The 24859-nt window shown below is 42.9% G+C and overlaps 1 protein-coding gene and 1 long non-coding RNA gene across 6 annotated transcripts in view; both read right to left on the bottom strand.

The window, feature by feature from the left end:
- The window catches only part of LOC135378464 (zinc finger protein 664-like), a 37062-nt gene that overhangs the window by 4994 nt on the left and 7209 nt on the right, over positions 1-24859 (bottom strand). The gene's annotated exons all lie outside the window — the stretch shown is intronic.
- On the bottom strand, positions 10927-24164 carry LOC135378465 (uncharacterized). 4 transcript variants are annotated; one of them, XR_010418400.1, is made up of 4 exons: positions 19388-24164; positions 19087-19214; positions 17817-17911; positions 10927-15115 (listed from the first exon to the last, which is right to left on the bottom strand). It is a non-coding gene; the product is annotated as an uncharacterized LOC135378465 (long non-coding RNA). The 4 variants fall into 4 exon arrangements; XR_010418401.1 differs by having other exon boundaries at positions 19087-19187; XR_010418402.1 differs by having other exon boundaries at positions 19087-19630; positions 20558-24164.

The following is a 24859-nucleotide window of genomic DNA, read 5'->3' as shown; positions in this document are numbered from 1 at the left end:
AATAAACGAAATGACAGTAACTTCACCTCCTGACCAACCATCATCCCGAATGACACCGTTATTTCAACACGCCCCTGCTTTCAACAAGCCAGGAGAGAACGACGCCACACGAGATGATAGTTGGTGAGGAGGTGAACTTACCGGCATTCCGTTTCATTAAGTTTGCAGTGTGGCTAGCGTATAAGGGGCTTATGTAAGTTCACACGCGCACACGTTGGGAATTACGCTGCAGCGTTGTACACACGAATACGTGCTAGAGCTGAGCTCAGGTAGTTTGCTTTCGCGATGCACTACGGATAAGAGAACAGAAGAAGAAAAGGAAAAACGAAGGGGAGAATATTTGAAAGACCGAAGGTCGCACAGCCGACGACATATACGTCGGTTTGTCCGCGTATTCGCATTTATCAGGATGCCTGCGATAACGGTAGAGATGATCTCGAAGACACAGCGCTGTCAAAGAAAAACTGACAGGTTTGTGTTACAAACGGACTGATCCTGAAGTGCAGTGCCTGTTTCTGACGCAAACGTCATTGGAGAGTATCACTTTCCCATTGACGGTGCTACCCTAGTAGCACAAAACGTTTTGTAAACGTCGAGGAAAGGTATAGCCACAACCACATTTTCATCTAGAAGACGTCTTCAATCTGATCTACTTAACATCTTGTATCCCAGGATAAGTTGACGCTTTCCCGAGTCTTGAAGATGTGTTTGTGGCCGTGTTGAAGACGTTCAAAAAACGTTTAAATCACATATTTGAATGTGAGAAAATTCAGCCCTGTGGATATCCACCGGGTACAGTTTTGCGGATATGTGCCTCTTTTTTCATTTTTGAACTTCAGGCACCATCACCACACGTTCCATTTTCTGTTTCTCTAAGCAGAACTGCAAGCAACACTGCCACGTGACCTTTCGGCCAAAATCGAAGACGCAGTTCACCAGGGTGGACCGCGTTAGCAGAGGTGCTCCCACCGTAAGAACAGCAGGCTCCCTCCACAGCGTTACACGTAGGGGAACCAGAGCGTAGAGGTGACCATAGGCCATGGTCTATACCCATGCAAAGGGAAAACAGATACTATACATTGCTCGTCTTAGGAACGCCCGCAAACTCGATAGCCGTTCTCGCCTCTGAGTCAAAATGGGGTGAGGTGTCTAAAGTGTATTTTAATTACGCACACAAACAACACTGAATTGGGAAGTTTCTGGGAGTATTAGCTCCCCGTCAACTCAACGCCTGTGTTTCCTACTGCTTCTGATTTGAGACAGTCAGTAGGTCCACCGAAAGTAAACTTACTCAGTGCACACAAATCGTCCTCGTCTAAGATGTGTCTTGAACACAGATGGCGAAGACGTATTATAAATGGAAAGTTGGTACGTCTTGCAAACGTGAACTGAAGATATTTACAGGATATCTTCCTTAAGGATACCTCTTCAACAGAGATGGCGAAGACGTATTATAAATGGAAACTCGGTACGTCTTGCAAACGTGAACGGAAGACGTTTACGCAGGTCTTCCTTTAGGATATCTCTTCAACAGAAATGTCGAAGACGTATTATAAACGTTAAATCGGCGCGTCCTAAAAACATTCTATAAATTACGGCTTCTAGACGTCGCGTTGATGTCCTGATCGTCTTCCCCAAAACTGTTCCCCATTTCCTGTTGATCCCTAATTCTTATATATATTTATGTGTATGTCTAAGACGTTCGTAGTCCTAGCAGTTTTAAGTTACTATCTGTTGCTATTTCGTGACTCCAGAAGATCCAAATCATAGTTGGGAGGGCACGACTTTTTCGGCAAGCTAGAGGATGTCTACGAAGCTAATAAATGAAGAAAAAATACGAAAAATAGTTTTTGTGTTCATGCGCAACATCCAAAGTTTCGCACTTAATTCCGTGTGAACCGTTATTTGAACCGGAAACCGGTATTTTTTTACCGGTTTAGTTCCGGTTCAGCTCCAAGATGGCGTCGACTCTTTCGGTTCGGTTCAGTTCCGGTTCGGCCAAAAATAACGGTTAATAACGGTTTTCAGTTCGGGTTCGGGTTCGGTTCGGTTCGACTCTCTGCTTTGGACAGTATTTTCTGTCTCTAGGGGATTTTAATGTGCCAAACATTAATTGGGATCACCCTGCTTCGTTGCACAGTGTCGGACATTGTTCTAAAGCTAATGCAATACTTTTTCTAGTTTGCTTCTTATCGTTGAAGCAACTGAACAGTCTTTCAAATTTCGTCAGTCACATCTTAGACGTTGGGCATGTGCCCTTCTCAATATCCTTAGTTGTTTACACCTCGCATTGATAATAATTATATAGGCCTTACAGGCAATAATATATCTGGACCTTTACAGGTATTTCACGCCAAGGCTTTGTTTAGATGTAATATATTGTGGTATTTCAAGCATGTTCAGAGTAGCCTTTCTTGTAACTCAAAGGATGTTGGGAATATGTGAGCGAACACAATTCCACTTGTATACGTACCACTACGGTCACTGATTGTCGTGGAACGAGGGTAAACGAACCGTACCTTATCGTAGAATCCTTTGCAGAATACTTTTCCTCTGTTTATTCGCTTCAAAGGACTCAGAATTAATGTAGCACAAATTCTCCTTTACTTGCTGATTATTTAGTTTTAGACAGTGACTGATTCTTCAGATGTGCTATCTGCCATTAGACATCTAAAGTCTAAATTTTCCTTGGTATTTGACGAGATGCCCACCTTGACTGTTAAAGGGTGCAGAGCTTTGCTTGTTAGTCCTCTGACTCATATCTTTAGTTTACGTCTACAAAGTTAGTCTCCGGCATTGTAGAGGAACACCATTGTTATTCCAATACACAAGTCATGTATATAATTGTTGATAATTGTGACGTTAAAACTTACACACCTGTATCTCTTCTATCTTCATTTGTCAAAGTATTTGGTTACATCCCATTTCGCCTATTCCCATTTTGCCTAATCCGGATTATCGGATTAAAGAGGCGGGAGGGGTGACTGGCGTTAGGCGAAATGGGACCGCTGCGCAATCTCATTGGGCAAAACGGGACTGTCGACAAGTGGGCGTTACTTACATGCCCCGCCCCGATACTGACGTCTGCAAGAAATGAATGCGCTCGTCAGAAACAAGGACCCTTTACATTTGCAAACGAAGGTGTGTGCGAAACCACAAATAATAAAATGAACTGATTATTATCGAGTGTTTTACTCGATAATAATCAATTTATTTTATTTTGTTTTCGTTGATTCATGAATGGATGGATGGATGAATATTTAACGTAAAAAAGAGAAGTTTCCATTCAGACTGAACACGGAAATGGACCCACTGCACTGTAAAAACTGAACTTCACCGCAACTTCTGCGCCAACCATTGCCACGTATGATAGGGTTTTCGCTCCTGATTAGAAGACAGAGGGGGCGTACGCCTTTTTGTGTCAATTTGGATATATGATAATTGACACAAAAAGGCATACGCCTCCCTCTCTCCTCGAATCAGAGGCGATAATTCTATCATTCGTCCAATGGTTGGCGCAGGACGTGCTATGCGGTGAAGTTCAGCTTTTAGAGTGTACCACTTTGCAAAATCACTAGCAGGGACACAGGTTTTTCGTGCTGCTCAGGGAATTCGACTTGGAATGAAAAAAAAATAAGAGGCAGAGTTTTGGATTTTTGCTCATTTAAAAAAATAAAAAGAACAAAAGAAGGAAAACTCCACTCGTGAATAGAGCGGGGGGAACACGAAGGCATGGCGAAGGGTACGCCGTGACCAACCAGATGGTCGTGACTTGGTTCCTGTGCACGTGACCTGTGACAGACCTCATTAGTTTAGCACACAGATATGAAATATAACAGGTAAAGTGACTTTTGGCAGCACGCTTGAATAGAACTACCAAAGGGATAAAGTTGCTATGTGGAGATGCGTAACTAACTTTGACTTCCCGACAAAGAATAACAAATTTCTCGCATTTACTTTTCAGGAAGTACTAAAAAATGCATAAACGCCATGAAATGAATGAAACCAACGAGGTTGTAAAGTTATGTGAAGCAGCACAAAGACGCGGACAAAGAAGGAAGACAGGACGACTGCTAACTCTCATGAGAGTTAGCAGTCGTCCTGTCTTCCTTCTTTGTCCGCGTCTTTGTGCTGCTTTATCACGATGAATGTACACCAACTACCCCGCCTTCACACACTCCTTAAGTTATGTGAAGATGCGAAAGTGACTTTTGGCAGCACGCTAGTGGACCGCCTTCTTTCATCACGTGACACGGATCAGTAGGCGAAGTGGGACTGTCTGTAGCATACATTAGGCCAAATGGGACCCCCTGAGTTGGAAGTTGGTGATCCTCCTAAGGGATTGCGAGATAATCCGCTAAAAAGCATTAGGCGAAATGGGAATAGGTGAAGTGGGAAGACACAAACTGTTTCGCATATACACGTTTCATTTACTTCAAAAGTAAAAATAGCCCAACACAACATAGTTTTCCCCATTCGACGAAAATCGTACATGGTTTTATGTGTGGATGCTCAACAGAGCCCAATTTAGTATTATTGTTGAACCATGTTGCTCCCATTGTTGAATGTGGTGGTCAGATGGACTGTATATACCTTGACTGCTCCAATGCTTTTGATTTAGTGCTAAACAATGCTCTGGTATCTAAGTTAAAGGCCCAGGACAGATTTTCTCTTCAGGAGAATTTGATTGGCTCCGAAATGGGAGAGGATGATCAGTGACGAAACCAAAATAACAAGAAAATGAGCGTGCTGTCCTGGTCTGCCTTGGGCACGGTGGCCTTGGGTCACGCGTCCATGCTTATCATAGTCTGCTCATCTATCGCGGAGCACGGTCTTCTCCCCATCTGGAAAGATAAAAATGTGCCGGTGATGTGCTTGAATGACTGAAAGCGTTTCAATTCAGGAAGGGTCCTTCTCTGCTGCAAGGTGCCTCCGATCATTATTTCAGATTGGACTTGTTGTATTGGTCATACCGGTACAGGCAGAGAGTGGAACACACTTGAAAAATAAAAGTGAATGAGAAAGAGTGACACTGGATGAGCAAGAAAATAAACGTTTTGATAAGGGTCATTTACAGTGTGCCCTTGAGCATTCCCTCTGACACCTATAATGAGGCTCGTGGCGATGCTACTCCTAGTAGGTATATTATTTCCCATGAATTCTAGTTACCTCAAAATTATTGTTTCAGACCATAAAGTATAAGAAGTCGAGGATGGCAAACACGCGACACATGCTGAACAAGTAAGATATGTGCAATGCAGAGACGAAGGCTTAGGAGGGAATGCGTCCTCTTGTTTAAGAGGGGATACGACCTCCGGCGGCCCCATGTATTCTCTATGGGCGAAACAATGCGATCTTTTGCAGCTAATACTGAACCGATTTGGACCAAAATGGCCTTGTTCGATAGATTTTAGAATTTCAAAAAATTTGCATTGGAGACATTTGCAATTTTTTTTGCAGAAGTTTTTAAAAACCTTACGAAAGCTGCAAAAAAATTATAAGTTCGGTCTCTCGCTTTTGGAAGTTCGTAGCTCGTTTACTGTAGCACATATGTGAAATGTAATCAGTAGCATTTACGCGGAATTCTTTCTTGAATATTTACGTGTCCATGTCATGTCTGTCCATGCCTCCGGTTGTTCACAATATTGAAAAAACTTAAGGTATGTACGGCTCCGTGAACTGCCCCGTCTTGCCATCGTACAGTAGCGCCACATTGCTGGTCAGAAGAGAACTTCATATCGTTCCGCGGAATGCAGTCACTGTTCTGGCACCCTATCTCAGAAGGGGTTTCCCCGGCAGCGGAAGCACGAAATTGAGGTCGTGAAACCTGTCTGAAGAGATCCACGTTGAGTAGGTCGTCGCAAAATAATGGGAAGGCCTTGAGTGAGAATAGGGAGAATAGGCGGCATAGACCAGGAAAGCTTTGCTACACAGCCACACAATATTCGTCTCGCATCGCATGCACGTAAAAAGAACGGTAGGGTTAGGGGAGGTGAGGCACAGTGAGACCGAGTGGTGTTATCATTCGCTCTCCCGATGTGTTGACAGAAGACAGTTTTTTTTTCTTTTTTTATGAGGTAATATCAAACAGTCAAAGACTGGATTATGGAAAGGCCGAAAAATAAGGAATTCCAAGAGGATGCCTGCGAAATAAATAATTTATGAATAAGACGTTGAAAAAGACTCCACGTAGAAATTCACTTTTTAACAGAACTTTTTCAAAAGAAGCTCTTTCTCTATCCACAGCTGTAAGATCAACCCCAGTACACGAGGGATGCTGCCAAAAAGTGGCATGCGCTGGACAAGGTCATACAAAGTTATTTTAAATGCATAAAAAGCATTTAGCACATTAATTCCCAATGCCTGTCCTGAGCACAGCGTTGTGGATCTACCTGATGTAGCAGATGTAACTTTTCGAATATATATTTTTCCTTTCTTGGTGGCCTCTGGCTTTCGATAGTTCAGTCTTCCCAGTTCTCGGGCTCGGGGTCCAATGATGGGTGTAACAGGGGTGTCACATATTACACCCAAAAGAAGAAAGAAAGAAAGAAAAATGTTCCCGGAAGAAATGTCCCCTGAAAAATATGTCCCCCGGAAAAAATGTCTCCCCGAGAAACATCCACTCTTGGTACGCGTGGAATTTTTGCGAAATTCCCGGTTGCGATATTGCAGGTTTTCATGTCCTCCGGCTCAAAATAAGTACTAAAATTCCTAACCACCTACTAAGGGTTTTTACTTTGAAAGCTCGACCTACTTTCACTTGCGATTTCTCGTAGGGAATACACCGCAATCAATTTCACGTTCGTTGATACAACGTGACACAGGTTCGAATCCTGTCACCAGGTGTGCTCTCTGAGGTTTTCCCTGGGTTTTCCGTCGGACTTTCCTGATGAATGTCGGCCCACTTAGCCCTGAAGTCGGCCCAGGACGCATACTAACCCCCTATCACCCTCCCTCCTGCTGTCCTCTGTCCACGCCTGTACATTGCGTACAGCAATAGTTCCTTCGCAGCGCTAACACATTTAGCGCTAACATTTTCTCCACTAATCAGCACAAATGTGAAGTGTCCGCCGTCTAGTTTCAACAAATCAGGAGAGAAGACGTCATTCGGATTGACTAGGAGCATGTCAAGTTCTTTTTTAGAAGTGTGCAGATCGACGTGCACGGTGATGTGTAAAGAGGAAAATAAAATGCGGGGCGAAAGCAGGCAAAATTGAGAGACAAAAATATATTTCAATGTGTCTAGCGGTATCACATCTCGGGAGCCCCATGACTGTACAGGCCGCATTGTTGCAAGACACAATAAGTAAATTCACCGAAACTGACGCACAGCGACTACCTAGGCAAAGAAATGCTATGTGTGAATACTGAATAGTCATTTTAAAATGGAATTGTATACGAATAAATTAAGCGACTCGTTGAATAACCGTAATTGGATACATATACAATGTATATTGGAATACAAACATGTACGGTACATATATGTATGCGTAAGTATAGCGCTTACTCTTTTTTTGTGTGTGTTCTCCATGTGCCGGGTCTCTTCAAATATATTCAGTTTAGTAGAAGCATCAATTCGATGTGGAATTGTGGAATTCGAACATTGAATTCCATATTTGATTAGGAAATGGAATAGGATATACGATTACTCGCTTCGGTGCAAACATTCACACCGTCCTATATGGTAAAAAGTCAACGTCCGAAGTCAACCAGTCCACGCGTGCCAAAAGTGAATTTTCCTCAGGGGACATTTGTTCCGGGGACGTTTCCTCCAGGGAACATTTCTTCCGGGGACAATTTTTCCGGGGGCATTTCTTCCGGGGACATTTTTTCCGGGGACATTTAATAAACTAAAACTGGGTGTCCGCCCATTTCATCGAAAATCGTTTGGTCGAATGCCGTTTGATCGACGCCGTTTGTTTTAAAGGCGTTTGTTTTGAAAGGAGTTCAAAGCTCCGTGGAGTGCGTCGTACGCACCTGTTTTTCCGTAAGTTTTGATTCGAGCATACGGTGCAGGCAATCAGTGTCCTCTGCTTTTTTATTTATTTGTTTGCTTTGTTCAGCCGAAGAGGGGAGGCCACTGGTTATTTTAAGACCTTTGTCATTTACGAACAACACAGCTGAACAGAAAAGTGGGTACAATCCGACGAATTACACATATTGAAGAATATGGCCTGACGTTGGGAGCACCCGACAGTCTGTGCTTCTTCTGGGCACCTTTCTCATTGCTGGCGGCAAATTTAAAGGGGAATGTTCTGAAATCGGATATCCATATGTGTGCGAAAGCCGCTCGTCTGTGGAAACTATAAAAAGGATATTTCTCAATGGTACAACAAAACCTATTAAATTAACAGCATATAAAGCATTGGTTCCGAGTGGCTCGGGACTAACATCTCCATTTTTTTCTTTTACAAATCAATCAATCAAAACATTAGGAAGGGAGTTGCCTCAGGACAGAAGCCGCCGATATTTCGAACAGAGACTGTTCTGCTCTCTGCAGAACAGTCTGTTCTGAACAGACAGAACAGACTGTTCTTCTTCAACAGTCTCTCTTCGAAATATCGGCGGCTTCTGTCCTGAGGCAACTTCCTTCCTACATCTCTACCGGTTCGTTGGATTTCTACCCATCTACAATCAAAACATTAGTTCCCCTCATTTAGAGTATGCATCTGCAGTCTTGGATCTCTGCACATCCACGCTGTCCGAGAAAAAATAAATAAATAAAGAAGACAAAATGCAAAGGTCTGCTGCACGGCTTATCTTGTCTAGGTTTCGGAGGACTTATTCTGTTAATGTTTGTAGCGACAAATAAATTTAGATTCACTTGCACACAGACGCAAGGTAAATACACTAAATCAGAATAGTCAGTTAAATACAAAATGCGTCCGCAAAATGTTCTAGTGTGAGAACTCGGCGCCAAAGAAAAATCAGCAGGTGAATATAAATAAGCGAGGGCCAACGAAATATAACATTTGGACTCCGCGCTGCGTCCAGAAAGTGAGACAAGCTAAGATAGCATAACATCAAGAAGTCACCAGATGCAGTCCACAAAGGGACAAAAGGGAAGAATTGGCTTTCGTCGGGACCTCCTTCTTTCTTTGTAGCTGAGTTGACCTTGGCAACCCAAACATGACGTGAGATCCCTGCATCTCAATAGTCAAGGAGGTCACGCGTGTTTTTGGGACTACACAATCCTGCGGAGGAGTGAGTTATTTGTACTAAGGGTAATGGTTACAGATTCCTCCAGGCTGAGACCCGTATGTTCGTGTGGCGCCATCTACGAGCGAAAAAATCGTGAATCGGAGATGCCGCCTCACTCGTATCCCCTCTTACAAAGAATAACAAATTTCTCGCATTTACTTTTCAGGAAGTACTAAAAAATGCATAAACGCCATGAAATGAATGAAACCAACGAGGTTGTAAAGTTATGTGAAGCAGCACAAAGACGCGGACAAAGAAGGAAGACAGGACGACTGCTAACTCTCATGAGAGTTAGCAGTCGTCCTGTCTTCCTTCTTTGTCCGCGTCTTTGTGCTGCTTTATCACGATGAATGTACACCAACTACCCCGCCTTCACACACTCCTTAAGTTATGTGAAGATGCGAAAGTGACTTTTGGCAGCACGCTAGTGGACCGCCTTCTTTCATCACGTGACACGGATCAGTAGGCGAAGTGGGACTGTCTGTAGCATACATTAGGCCAAATGGGACCCCCTGAGTTGGAAGTTGGTGATCCTCCTAAGGGATTGCGAGATAATCCGCTAAAAAGCATTAGGCGAAATGGGAATAGGTGAAGTGGGAAGACACAAACTGTTTCGCATATACACGTTTCATTTACTTCAAAAGTAAAAATAGCCCAACACAACATAGTTTTCCCCATTCGACGAAAATCGTACATGGTTTTATGTGTGGATGCTCAACAGAGCCCAATTTAGTATTATTGTTGAACCATGTTGCTCCCATTGTTGAATGTGGTGGTCAGATGGACTGTATATACCTTGACTGCTCCAATGCTTTTGATTTAGTGCTAAACAATGCTCTGGTATCTAAGTTAAAGGCCCAGGACAGATTTTCTCTTCAGGAGAATTTGATTGGCTCCGAAATGGGAGAGGATGATCAGTGACGAAACCAAAATAACAAGAAAATGAGCGTGCTGTCCTGGTCTGCCTTGGGCACGGTGGCCTTGGGTCACGCGTCCATGCTTATCATAGTCTGCTCATCTATCGCGGAGCACGGTCTTCTCCCCATCTGGAAAGATAAAAATGTGCCGGTGATGTGCTTGAATGACTGAAAGCGTTTCAATTCAGGAAGGGTCCTTCTCTGCTGCAAGGTGCCTCCGATCATTATTTCAGATTGGACTTGTTGTATTGGTCATACCGGTACAGGCAGAGAGTGGAACACACTTGAAAAATAAAAGTGAATGAGAAAGAGTGACACTGGATGAGCAAGAAAATAAACGTTTTGATAAGGGTCATTTACAGTGTGCCCTTGAGCATTCCCTCTGACACCTATAATGAGGCTCGTGGCGATGCTACTCCTAGTAGGTATATTATTTCCCATGAATTCTAGTTACCTCAAAATTATTGTTTCAGACCATAAAGTATAAGAAGTCGAGGATGGCAAACACGCGACACATGCTGAACAAGTAAGATATGTGCAATGCAGAGACGAAGGCTTAGGAGGGAATGCGTCCTCTTGTTTAAGTCCATGGCCACTTCCCCTCCTGAGTTCCTGAACTTCCTTGTCACCATGTGCTGTTGGTGTCTCGTGTTGGAGAATAAGACACATTTATTTATTTCTACATTCCAGCTCAGCTTCAACCTTCATCAGAAACAACAAAAACATATTCATTTCACGTGGGCTCGCTTCGAATGATAATAGGCACTGAGACCGCGCACGTGTGTTTTAGATCAGCTTCCGACACAGGTTGTACATGTGGGTCGTACGACCTACATGTAGAAAAACAGCAACAACTTTATTTTATGATGATGACTGGGGAGTTTCTTTGCCAGGGTGATACACATACATACATACATACATGTGGGGTTCATACCCCACACATGCAGAAAGTCAGTTCCACATCCTTTGAAGGAGATAATGGTGCGCTGAATGAGCAGTGACCCACAACCTTAGCGCTCAGCCAACAGTACATATCCAAAATCCCCTGCATAGGTATCAATTAAGGATACATTACAAGGACGAGACATACAAAATGCGTCAAGCATTGGCAATTCTCCATTGGAATGAAAATGTCAATAGACCCAACAAGTTGTGGAACGCTCTTGAGGACAGCCGCGCTGTCCCAACTAAAAACGTGAGGAGAAAGTGTTGACCAACAAAACTTACAAGGAAGTTGTACCGGCAAACATGAAAGCCTCTGTTGTTTATTCTTTGTTTGTTTATCGTAGTTACTGATGCATCACCAGGAATGTGGATATGTTCTTTACTACAAGTTCGTAGAAAGAGTTGCGGACATGACTCACTCGTCAGCGTCCAAAATAAGGGCACCCGCCACATGCATAAACAACCAGCTGTGGGTGAAAAACGTCCTGCGTTATGAATAAATGCCGTTTACGATAAATAGCCAACACAATGGCAATGCGAGAACACTGAATGTTCATTTGTGGACAGAAATACCTGACCAAAATACTGATGTGCTTCTAGGAATTAGCCATTTCTGCACCTCCTTGACTTCGGTGCCGAACGTAGGTGAGAATGTGGTCTCGCTTTGCCTTATGAGGTAGACAAATACCAGAGATGAAAAAAAGAAGAGAGAGAAGTAGGTCACACTATTGTGGCTGGTCAATCCACGACAATTCATTTGGTCATCCCTTTTGAATCCCATCCCAAAGCAACATCTTGTATGCCTCGCGACGTACGTAAACCCTGAATCATTATGATTATCCATCTGAAGTAGAGTACTTATCTTAGAGCTTAGAGCTCAAAATACTTGTATTTTTTATATATGCTTCACCACTTGTAACAGGCCCTCAAACCTGAAGAATGCAGCCTACTGCACGAAAGTCTTGTTTTTAATGTGTATATACTAAACAGTTGATGCTCTTAACCGTCTTTGTTATTTTTGATTCTGCATCGCCGGAAACTTGTACATTGTTTTCCTTCACGTTCTACTTTGTGGTCAGCTTAGATAATCCCTTGATCCCCAAGCGCTGTGGAAACTACGTCGTGTTCAAGATGACGGACGGGATTATTAGATCTACCTTGAGTGGGGGTGGAGTTTTCGACGTATTGTCACGTGACTAACCTAGTTCATTTTGCCAATTAAATGGTTAGTTCCGTTTTCCTGTAAACGTTCCCATTGGGACGTGAAAGTTATGGGCAGTGTCCAATTTTGGGATATTTAGGTCGGCGCACACTGATTTTGGGTAGCTCGGGCGGGGACTTCAACTACCAGAAGGTCTGGGACCTGGTCTTCACTCTTCTCCCCCACCGGGTTTGTGTTCACGACATGCCGTAAGGCAATTTTGTTCTTGTTGTAAATAGTGTGAATAAATCCTGTTGTTGTTGAGTGCTTTGCCTGTCGGACGTTACCTCTTCGAACCAGCCCTGATCATCCAACACCACAACGGACCAAGCTCTCGGCAAAGAGAGAGGCTCGGGGAAAGAAATTGTACTGTACCGGACAGACAAATGAGGAAACACGGTGATGATTGTTTCCTTATCTGTCTGTCTGGTACGTGGTGCTTGTTCCAGCATTGTAAGTTCAAGATAGTTTGTCGTGGACAGTGGCAGAGGGAGCCCATTTGTACAAAGGATAAACACTGATGAAGAATTGTGGAAGCGAGGTCACCATGCTTCCTGCACTACTGAAGTTCTACAACTCCGCTGTGAACAAGAACAAATCTCTGCACGAGTGACAAATGTGCGGAACATTTGTCGTTTTTGCGCTCCTTACGTCTGCAAACCATTCCATTCATTTTGTTAGAGACACATCTCTGAAACGCATACATGATCCGTGGATTGAACATACTGCAGAGTTAGTGATAAAAACAGTGTTATCCATGTCATAGTTAGGGTTCATTCAACACGTGCAATACACACAAAAACTTTATGAAAGTGATGATGATTGGCTCCGTCGAACCTTCACCAGCTTGCTTGCCTGCTCACCCTTATTTCATCGTACTATATAACAAGGTACAACCAAATATGAACAAAGCAATACAGAAAAATCTAACATACATGTACGTTCGACCAATCCAGCAACTTTAACATGGATATAAGACCAACTTTCATAATCTGAATCACATAGCGATACACACGCGAACCACACCTGTGATATATGTCAGAAGGTTGTACGAAATGTGGGGAACTGTTCTGCAGGATTCTTTCTTCTCTTGTACAGAGAGTGGTCTCCCTGATTCGAAGTCAGAGGTGGAGAATACGGCATTACATTTGGGTAATGAGTAACAATTCCTCTAGATGGTCATGTTGGCATTTCGTTGGGGTACTCAGTTAAAAAATTACAGTGAACCCTCGTTAATATGTTCTTTCGGAACCATTGTGCCGCCATGCATATCCACTTCGTTAGTATGACAATCCGCTTATCCGCCTATGACCGAGATTTTTACCACAAGTAGGGTTAGACACACATACAATCTTCTCGTTACTGTGACTGTGTCACATGAGTAGCCCGAAGGAGAGGCTACCACATACCTCAGGCAGAGGGTGACACGTGTTAAAGTAGGGCGCCCATGTTTGGGATGACTCCTGATGTTGTTGAACCTGGGATTCCCCGCAGCATCATTCGGGCCGTCAAAGCACTGTAGTGCTTAAAAAGGCAGTGACCATGGGATCAGGTTACACTGTGCTGCTGCTGTCGTGCATGTAAGAATGGCCGGGACAAAATGGTCTCTATGGTCAGCGGAGGGTGCGTTTCTCGTTAGTATGACAATTCACGTTATGACCAAGATAGTGGTCATATTAATGAGGGTTCACTTATATCCAAAACGAGAAGAGCTCACTGATGTATACTAGACTCACACGGTATCGGTATGCTATATCCCGCTCGAGCAGACCAACTCTTAGTCTGATTAGAACAGGAATCAACTGTTCTTCCACATTAAAGATTGGTGGCCTTCCTCTATGTGCCCTTGCTTCACTAGACAAATTTTCAGAACTTCTTGAAGCGATCAACTATACTGAAGCCTACGTAGCACTATAGCTTTTCAGCCGATGTACACTGTAAAAAATTCTGTTATTTTACACACAAGTGACTGCTAACTCTGTTGCTGGCATATGTGCCGTAACCTAGTTATTGCCAAAAATCCATTTGGAGTGCACACTGCACAGCTTACATAAGCGAAAGGATGACACTTACATTAAAGGAATATTACGAAAAACTTCAAAAGCCCACTCCGGAACTGTGCAGTGTACTCCAAACGGATTTTAGGCAGTATAAAGCTCATGGCACATACGTCAGCAACAAAGTTGACAGTCACTTGTGCAGTAAAATTACACAAATTTTTCTTACAGTGTAAGGACATGAAGCGGTGTTGGTTTCAATGTCTGCTGCTTAACTGTTTCTTGGTGTGCCTGTGTTCTTTTAATGTCATGAACATCTAGCTGCAGGGCCTGGTGCTCTTTCGAAAGTTTCTCATCTGTAACAGAAAGTTTTATTCGCAGGTCTTGAAATTGTCTACTCTGTGATGAATTTGTTTCAAGGAGCTGTGCAATGGTTTTCAGGAGGTCACCTTTCTCTTGAAGTAGCCTCGCGTTAAGACTTTTAAGATTTTCATTCTCTCGTGAGAGCTGCACGAGTGTCCTGCATTGGTTTGATCCTATAAGAGATTTTTTTTTTTTGATTGCGTGTTAGCGCCGCGAAGCAACTGTGGCTATGAGCGACGTAGAGATGTGGACAGACGGAGAGAGGATAGCAGGAAGGAGTGGGGGACAGGGGGGTTAGTATGCGTCCTGGGCCGACTTCAGGGGGAACTGTGCCGACATTCGTCTGGAAAGTCTTCGGAAAACCCAGGTAAAACCTCAGACAGCACAGCCGGCGGTAGGATTCGAACCCACCACCTCCCAGTCTAGAGCACGACCTTGGTTACCACCAACGAGCGGACGCCTTAGCCCACTCGGCCATGCCGCTGGTGATCCTATAAGAGAAGTTGAAGTTTCCGCTCAACGTGAGGTATTTTGACCACACAGTTCAATACTTGTATGGCTAACATAGCTGACACAATTCCCTGTATTGTGTCATTGTGCAGTCTAGTAACAGTGATAGTGGAATGGTTGACAATGCATATGTCTTTGTATGGCATGTGGAACCTTGTTAACTTGTCACTGGTCGTGTGATGTCCTAAAGGCTTTGATTGTCTTTGAATAAGGGCATTTTTGGCGTGCTGAGAACCAGGTGTAATGAATGTGAGTACTGTAAACACCTTGTGATAGCTGAGTGCTGTTCACTACAGTAAAACCTCCAAAGTCGGACACCTCCCTACCTCGGACAACTCCCCATGTCGGACAAGATTTCATTGCACGTGCAGCCTCCCATTGAAACTACATGGGTACGAAATTCTCTATGTCGGACACCTCCCTATCTCGGAAGTAGGGCAGGGTTTTCCCTGCTAAGACGGACAAAACCCTGGTGAAATTACCTCAATATCGGCCCATCTCTGCACCAAAAAGACCCAAAATGAGCCAGTGGCCTTGGCTTTCGCCCCTTTTTTCCCCTATACTGGTCTCAGCATTTTGTTGCTTTAGTTTTTCGAGTCCAAAAACAAGTGCTGTCAGTCTACATTGCAATTCTTTGTGTGAGCACTTGCCTTCGGTTTGTCTAGAGCCTTTGAACGCGCACTGCACCAAAGCAATGAAAAGCGGGCTGACGCTGCTCGAAAAGCTAGGTAATGCCATTGAGTGGAATCTGAACAGAATTGAATCTACTAAAATCAGTAATAATTATCAGTGAAGAGTGGGTAGAGGTAGCACTACCAGGCACCACCACCAGGTACCACTAAGGATCATAAATTTAAGAAGGGGGACATTTCTGGCAACACAGCTGTGATCTTTTCCATTTTTTGTTTCCCTCATATTCTGTAACTCGGACACCTCTATAAGTAGGACACGCTTCGGCTGCACCGCGGGTGTCCAACATAGGAAGGTTTCACTGTACTTACTCTAGGTAAGTCTGTGTTCTGCACTACAGATAGGGTAATGTAGTGTAGCTTGCGGCTTGTTTCAACAGCAAACTTCGTATCGCGGCAGGTCATTTGTAGAACTACAATTCATTGGTCATCTGAGTTTACTGTAGTACTGCCAGGATTACGGTTCTCAGTTTGAAATACAAGTAAGCAACAGCTATGCCGTGGAGCATGGGAATGGTTGGAACACAGCGTCTCAAACTAAAGCCGTATCTGCTACCTCCTGCTGTGTGGGTCTCCTTTATTCCTGATTGAAGTGCCATTGAAGTTGCTGTTATGGACCATATGCCTATATGGACTATATATTTTAAGTGGGATGCACGGATTAGGTCAGTAAACATGTTGCATTGCAACCGTTATGCACAGGTAATGAGAGATGCGTAACAAAAGAGGTTGGTTTAGGCTGTATTATGCACTTATTTTGATGACAGCATTTTGCAATTCAATCTTATTTTCATCGTCATACAGAACACTCTCCTCCTGGCCTCATGGTAATATCTATATACAGGGTGTCCCAGAAAACATGTAATTGAATTTTAATTAAAAACACTACGCCACATAGAATCATGCGGTCAACGGCATTTGTCCTTACTAGGTTTTTGCCATCTCCTGATGTGCATGTCATGTAATCTAAGTTTAATTATGTAAATTTTTGCGAACTGAACTCGGAAATTTGCCAAGTAAAGGTCACTTTTTTACCCCACCAATGTGAAGAGCGTGCCGAATTTACTCAGACTAATGATAATTGACAGGAATATTGAGGAGCTATTGTATCGGCAAAATAGCCGAAAATCATGCTCTACGGAGCTCGCAGTGGATAGCGCGCGACAAATTTTTCAGCAAAATCATTGTCAGTCTGACGAAAGAAGTTGGAAACCCAGCCCACACTGACATGGTAGACCGAGATAACACAGACATAGCCTATCGCATCTGGCTTCAGCTGGGATCATACCTTCCCTCTCCCAATTTCAGGAACTGTCACTTTTTCTACTATCACTCTGTGGGCTGGGTTTCCAACCTCCTTTCGTCGGACTGACAGTGATTGCGCCCAAAAAGTTATCGCACGTTATACTCAAGTGCCCCGAGAAGCATGATGTTCAGCTATTTTTCCCGGTAGGATAGATCCTGAATATCACTGTCAATTATCATGAATTTGAGTAAATTGGGCACGCTCTTCATGTTGGTGGGGTAAAAAAGTGACCTTTACTTGGCAAATTTCCGAGTTCAGTTCGCAAAGTTTACATAATTAAGCTTAGGTTACATGACATGCACATCAGGAGGTGGCAAAAACCTAGTATGAACAAATGCCATTGACCGCATGATTCTAGGTGGCGTGGTTTTTTTTATTAGAATTCAATGACACGTTTTCTGGGACATCCTGTATGTATTTGTCACTCTCTTGGTTAATGCGGTAACCAAGACAATTTTCAAATCATGCTAGCATAGTGTTTGTTTAGCATATCGTATGGCTATACATAGAAAAAACATTTGACTGATATGTGTCACACACCGACAGCTTCTGTTTTCCCTTCATACAAATCTGTATTAAATACAAAAATAAATATGCGTGTTTCTCAAAGATACTGCATTGGAACTCTTCCTTGCGTGATCTTCAATGCGACGAGATGACTGGAGAGTTTCACTGGAGTAACTTTACCTCTGTACTCGAGGAGTAAACTTTACTCCATGTTCCTCGGAGTTACTCTTCAAAACGTCTGTCATTTTGCACATGGAAGTTGGGGTGCTTTCTCCCTGAAAAGAGAAGATTGCATGATTCCTTTTTTTAAGAGTATACAGCTGGATGTCCTACTGTTTCCTTTTACCTACCCAGTGTCTCACTGCAACTTGTCGGAGCAGTTTGTGTCCTTAACATTATTCAAATTTATTTTTACCTATACAGTAGAGCTATGTGAATATTCGAAATTTCGAATACGAAACAAATATCGGATGGTATTGGAACGCTATTTGCAACCTTTTTTCAGTATTTTTCTGTATATTTTTTGAATAGTACTGAAACGAGGTATCGCTATCGCCATTCTGCAAGTGGGTTCTGCCTCATTACATCCAAGAGTCATTTGAAACCCACTTCACGTCACCGCCATTGTTCTTTTGGTGTGCAGCTCCATTCTGTAAGTCGGCTTCACCGCGATACACACGAGCGTTTAGGTGAAGCCCGCTTTACACTATTTGCAATATCCTGTCACTGAAGTCCACAACTTCTCTGAGCTCATGGTCAACACTGTACTCTGGGCACTGCATGTTCAGTAAATGTACTACCAACTTTCAGAGTTATGTTCAGTAACAGATGGAAATATTTGGAGTTTCTAAAAGAAGTACAGGAAATTTGCAATGTAAACATAGAAATGAGGAGATGCACACAAAGCAGGCTGCATGGAACATGTTGCCTAACTATCAACGCAGTTCATCCCACAAATGCAGTTTACCCATACACAACACAGATGGACCCTTCTCTCACACCTTTCCTTTCTTTCTTTCTTAATAAACATATCCCCCCCCACCTTCTCTCATGATATGTTATGCTCGGTGAAAAGGCTCGCAAGTTTGGAGCAGAACATCACCGAATGAGCACAACACAACAAAATATTTCACCATGAGGTATTTGAAATTATTCGAATTGGGCCTTTTCTGATTATTCGAATTTGAATCGACGTCTGAAGAGATTATTCAGATTCGATTCGCAGTGCAAGTGAAATATTCAAAAACGATTTGCAGTGGAAATGTTGCTATTTCTATTCTACTATACTGTAATACTTCTACTATATTACTAATTCTACTAGTATATAGCATTGGCAAAATGGAGAGGCTTGCAGTGAAACTCCCCGCTTATCATCATCCAAATAAAGTGTTGTTGTTGGAGAGGCTTGTGCACATAACTCCTACTGCCATGAAATAAATGGAGTACATACCTTCTGCCTCTTCGGTTGAATCCATGCGTCATGCTAAGCTGACAATGAATCTACATTGCATTCTTCTTCAAAAGATGTTTCAACTGTAACTTCCACAGCCACTATGAGAGGGGAAAGTTGAGACAGATCTGGCAGTGACAGAGAATACATATGTGCATGTAGGATGGGAATCAGGATGCATAGAGCATGCAAACATACCCCCAAAAGGTTGGGCAAGTTGCATCAAAGTACCGCATCTAGCATACGCACATGCGTTGTGTGCTGTTTGAATGAATGTGCCAGGCTTCAAAAACTGTGGTACCTTGTCCATGTACTGCCTCTTGCCACTCGTGTTGAAGTGAGCGTCACGTATTTTTCAACTTTCTTTAGGCAGCCAGGATTCTCGCAATACTGTGTCTTGGACAATGGCTTGAACCCACAGCTCATGGAGCACAACATCTTCTGGAAAGCTGTAATAGGACACATCCTAGTTCCGTGCTGAATTGTGCCTGCAGCCTGGAACACAACACTGGTATCCCACCATGAGGAGCTACTGCTGCCATTGCTAGAAAAGCAAATATTATTTTAACGCGACTGTTACATAGTGAGCCAGCAGGGCACATGCGGGTAAAATGAACAAGATTTATAAAATGCAAGTGGAGTCAGCTGCTTGTCTCTTGAACACAGAGCTATAACAGGTTTTTGTATAAAATTTGCAACATTTATTCCAAGCACCACACAATACTGTGTTGTTCTTATGCACAGTGCTTTGCTGCACCCACAGAGTTTTCGAATTCTAGAATAATTTTTGACAAAGAGCTTTAGTGGAAAAATTTTCAGATGTTTAGTCTACGGGCCTTTTGGTGGGTCCTTAGCGCCCTTGAGGTCCTGCCTGTAACAGCGACAGGGCAAAAACTAAAAAGGGAGGCAAAATTACTAAGTAAACAAAGTATTGAACTTCAGAATTTGTGCCGACAATGAGAGCACAATCACGAACTCCGCGAAATGATGTTTGCGTAGAGTTCAGGAAGCAGCTGTTTCCAGATCCCGATACAAACGGACAAATGCATATACAAATTACGTCTGCTACATGCGGTAAACAGGAAGCTAGAAGCAAACAGTTATGAGAGCAAGCATAAACAAAGGTCTGTGTTAATACCCGTAACTCATCACCCTCATTGTTGTTATTCAAATACTCAAAGCCACATGCTTCATCTATTCGCTTGTGGTTTTACTAACTGAAAAACTGTTCCAGCTTTATGAACACAGACTCCCTCCTCATGCAGTCGAGTGCTCTGAGTGAAACAAGTTTTTATGTCGAAAATCTGAATAAACTGAAGCAAAAAAGCGTGTTTACACACCGGCAGAACGAATGTGATATCCCCCAGTGAGCAGGCAGTGAATACTTTGTGATAACTAGCTTGGAAAGTTGTATTTGGAACTTTTGCAACTTTACAACACAGCAAGGTATAATTCTGTACTGAACACTTACTGTTTGGACACGAAACAGCTTTTAGCTGTTGATGACCGATCTCTTCCTCGGCGGCAGTTGTATCCGTGCGGTCGTTGTTAAAGAGCCGAGTGGAGTAGGAAAACGGAAACCACTTGGCCGGTTTCTCTCTTCCAATATATATACGTCCGGGGTATATATATGAACTGGGGCGATGAGCTTCATGGGATTTCCTGAAGTTGTCTATTGAAATGCTTTCAGTCGTTTGAACACGTCACTGGCACATTTTTATCTTTTCCGGATGAGGAGAAGACTGCTCTACCATTCCGCAATAGATGATCAGACTACGATAAGCACGTCTGAAGGCAGGCCGACACAGCACGCTCATTTTCTTATTTTGTATCATCACCGATCATCCTCTCCCATTTCGGAGCCAATCAAGTCTTCCTTACCTCCTGAAGAGAAAATCGGACTTTGGGCTTTAAACCGGTACAGAGTGAGTGGATCTCTTTGTCCCTTCATTGCCGATTATGTAAAACAGTGAAAAAATGTTGTACGAGTCATGGGCTTTCCATCCAACCCATGTCCCTGTGTACACTGAGTCCCCCAAGTTTCTTCCCTTGGACCTCTGTTTTCAATACTTAGATGAATGACCTATGTTTCGCTCTTGAACATGCACACATTTTAGTCTATGCGGATGACATCAAGCTTTCTCTGCCTATTCCCACCCCTAGTGAGTGTTTAACACTGCAAAACAATATCATCGTAATTGAGGACTGGTGTGAATCTAACTGCACATTCTCTAATTGCAATTCTTGTAAATGCACAGATAATGTTTGTAATGTCGTTTACAAGAAAATGTTGTACTTATGAGTTTAAATATTCTTTACAAAATGTCACATTCAGTAAGAGAGTTGTATCCCATGGCATTGGTATTTACCAAGGTTAGTAAGTTAAAGGGACACTAAAATTCAAAAACAAGTTATCTTCAAATTGCGTTACACGCTTTGTTATTTCATACTTATCATAATTGAAAACTTTGATTCCTTTGCAAAATTAGAATCAAAATTAGACCGAACTCTTTCTTGCTTCGGCGAAGGGCAGAGACCATCGTCGTTTCAGCTCGTGCATCTGTGTTTTTAGTACATGCTGCGTGTGACACGCCATGCAGGAGACCCTGCGAAAAATATAGTGCGTGTTGCGAAGCGAACTGGCGTCGTTGTCCAAAGGACATCAAGATAAATGTTGTCAGTCGAACATTTGCCAGAACTGTTGTGGGCTACAATTCAGTGAATCAATATTGAAAAATGCAGCAGTGCGCATAATGCCGCGCATATACAGAACACAACGATCGGACCCATTCCAAATCCACACGCCCACGATATGCACGCACGCGCTTCTCCTGCTGTCTCATTGGATGCCGCCAATGTTTGCCTCCTGGGGATCCCATTCGTTGCCGCCAAAGAGGACTCTGTTTCATTTCGTTTTTCTTCTCTTCTATACGGTAGCGTAGTGTGAACTAATTTTGCTTGACTTGTACTAATTGAAACGTGGACTTTCATTTGAGAGTAGGTTGGTTTTGCATTTTAGTGCCCCTTTAGGTTTCTCCCACAATGTTATGTTATAAGCACTGCCTTTTCCGCCTTGGGTTTCATTTAGAGAATTACTTGGGGTTTCAGCGACCCGCATTCTTTTATCAGATTATATCTTCCTCATGATGTTTCTAGGCAGGAATATTGCACTGTGGCTTGGAACAGCATTGGATATGTTCTTTCTTCGCACATTTTTAATGTGCGAAGAAAGAATGCATAGAGTAAAATGGAGGCTTATCTGTACAGTCGAACTCCTCTATAAGGAAACTCAGGAGACCGTGAAAAAAATTCATTGTAAAGGTAAATTCATTAAAGAGGATGTCTGTCATAATGAAACAGTTAAACATTGCAGTCTATGTATAACGTAATTCCACCAGTTCACAGCCCTGGTAGTAGTGTTGCAAGACTGCTTTGTATCTCTAAACCATGAAATTTTGAAGTGACTGCAACTTATGATTACTACCTGGCCCTCATATAGTTCTCTGAGCGCTCATGTGGCAAGAAAAGAAAGAAACACGCATATTTACAACTAATTCACATGTCATCGGCAGCTCGCGGCAGCACTGGTGGTTACGGCATGTATGTTTACTATCGCGCTTACTGACTGTGGCAAATGTATTGACTGTATTGCTTCGCAATACAGGCGTGCTGGCGTGCCAAGTAGTTTCGGTTTCGATATGCAACGTTCATAGGTACCTAGGGGGGGCATGAACATGGCAGAAACTTAAGTGATATAACTTGGAGTCTTTAGAACTCAGGCGTAAGGAGTGCAAACTCATATTTTTCTACAAAACCATAAATGAAATTTTGAACTGCCCAAAGCTGGTTGAATCCCTCAGTTTTAATGCTCCCATGAGACGCTTTCGACACACTTCTGTCTTCAAAATATCTTCCAGTGTTTGTCCTAAACAGTTGATCGTCTATAAAGAATATACACTAATGCTGCCATTGCAGAAATTGATATTTTTTCTACTTTCAAGACTTTTAGATTAATGTTAAGCAGAATAATGTAAATTTTTTTGTCTGCTATGAGCCATGCAGTGCATTTATGGAATATTTTTGCACCGTATTTCAAGACTTATAGATTAATGTTAAACAGTATAATGTAAATTTTTTAATCTGTTGTGAGTCATGCAGTGCAGTAGATGTAGCCCATATGCTGTTTATGGGCATTCAATAAAACAAACTGAAATAAAATTACCCTGCATGAAGGAGTACCAAAAATTAAAAAAGAAAATTAATAAAAACCTTCCAGACAGGAAGACGCTGCTTCAGGATGACAGAAAAGATAAATAAAATCAAGAATACGAGGGGGTGCAACTTTCCCACTTGTCTCCCTGGAGGCAAAAAGTAGACACCAGCCTTGGGTGTGTGCGTACACGCACAATGATTTACTCCCTTAACCAGCCGGCTGGCAACTTAAACAAGCCTCGGGGATCAAGATCTTTCCTGTTGACAACACAGCCAAGAAAAGGGTGCGGATGACAGCGGATATACTATTCTCGAATTGGGTTGGCAATACTATCCGCATTCGCAATCAGCCCAAGCAAGCAATGGCCAATGGCCGACGGTTAGCAAAAGGTCGGATGACAGTTGGCCAACGACTCTTTCGGCCATCCAACGTTGGCGCAGCGTTGCATAGTGATAGGCAGAGCGATGATTGGAAAGCCGTCGGCCAGGGTACAGATCCGTATCAAGAAATGAGCTCGTTGGCCAAGCACTTGCCAAAGCTTTGATCAATCTCGCCTGGGGGAGAGGGAAACGTAGAATGGTCTAGCGCTGCATAAGTTCGACTTTCGATGGACCAAGGGAATTTCTCAAAACTAAAGCAGTAAGAAACAGAAGCATTACCTTCATGGCGAGTTAATACGACAAGCAATTCATCATTTCAGTGTTGTTTGTGTACGCGCCAAATTAAACTTAGACACGCCTCACCCTTCATTTTGACACACACGCGAACAGGTCTCTCGAATTTGCGGAAGCTCGCGAGACAAATTATGTATGGTATCTGTTTTTCCTCAGGAAACGTTGTGTGGAAATACGAGCAACAAACAAATAATGGTACATCGTTACCTTACGCCGGGAGACAATTGAGTCTGAAAATGAGGGACGCCGCAGGAATGCTTTGGTCTGTATCTTGGCACAAGCTTGGCACAACGTAGGTTGCCAATGCTTGGCAAATCGTTGGCCAAGGTACAGATCCGTATCAAGAAACAAGCTTGTTGGCCGATGATGTACCAAGCAAGGCCAGGTAGGCCAGCCTAACTATAGCCTAGCTTGGCCCAACCTTTGTTTGTTGCTTGGGAGGTTTGGCTCAACATCGCAAACGACACTGACTGAGTCGTTCCTGAAAAAATGAATGGAGTCGAGTATTACAGATTGTTTTCTACCTTGAGATATTTTGATGCTTGCCGGTAAAAAATGATTTCTAAATATGGATGGAATGGAATTTCCGAGTGCTCGTTGTTATCAAAACCACTTCTCCTCTGCTTTCCCTATCTTTCTTAGGAACGGTTTTCTCGAATCAGTTCACAATGTAACATATCTTCCCACATTTCCATTGGAACGATCACTATGTTAGGATTGTACGATAATAAAAGCCTCTAAGCCTCCACTTTGATCATAAAACTCTTTTTTTTTGAGCCACCGTTGATGAAGGAGCCGAACTGCTTTGAGAGACATTGACGGGAAAATATGTTTTATCTGTGCACACTTGCTGGAGGCAGTTTTACGGCAGCCAGCACCCATTTCA

This window comes from Ornithodoros turicata, chromosome 1 (assembly GCF_037126465.1).
Source record: "Ornithodoros turicata isolate Travis chromosome 1, ASM3712646v1, whole genome shotgun sequence".
Classification (NCBI taxonomy): domain Eukaryota; kingdom Metazoa; phylum Arthropoda; class Arachnida; order Ixodida; family Argasidae; genus Ornithodoros; species Ornithodoros turicata.
Note: the sequence above shows the minus strand (reverse complement) of the source record. Positions and strands in the feature narration are given on the sequence as shown.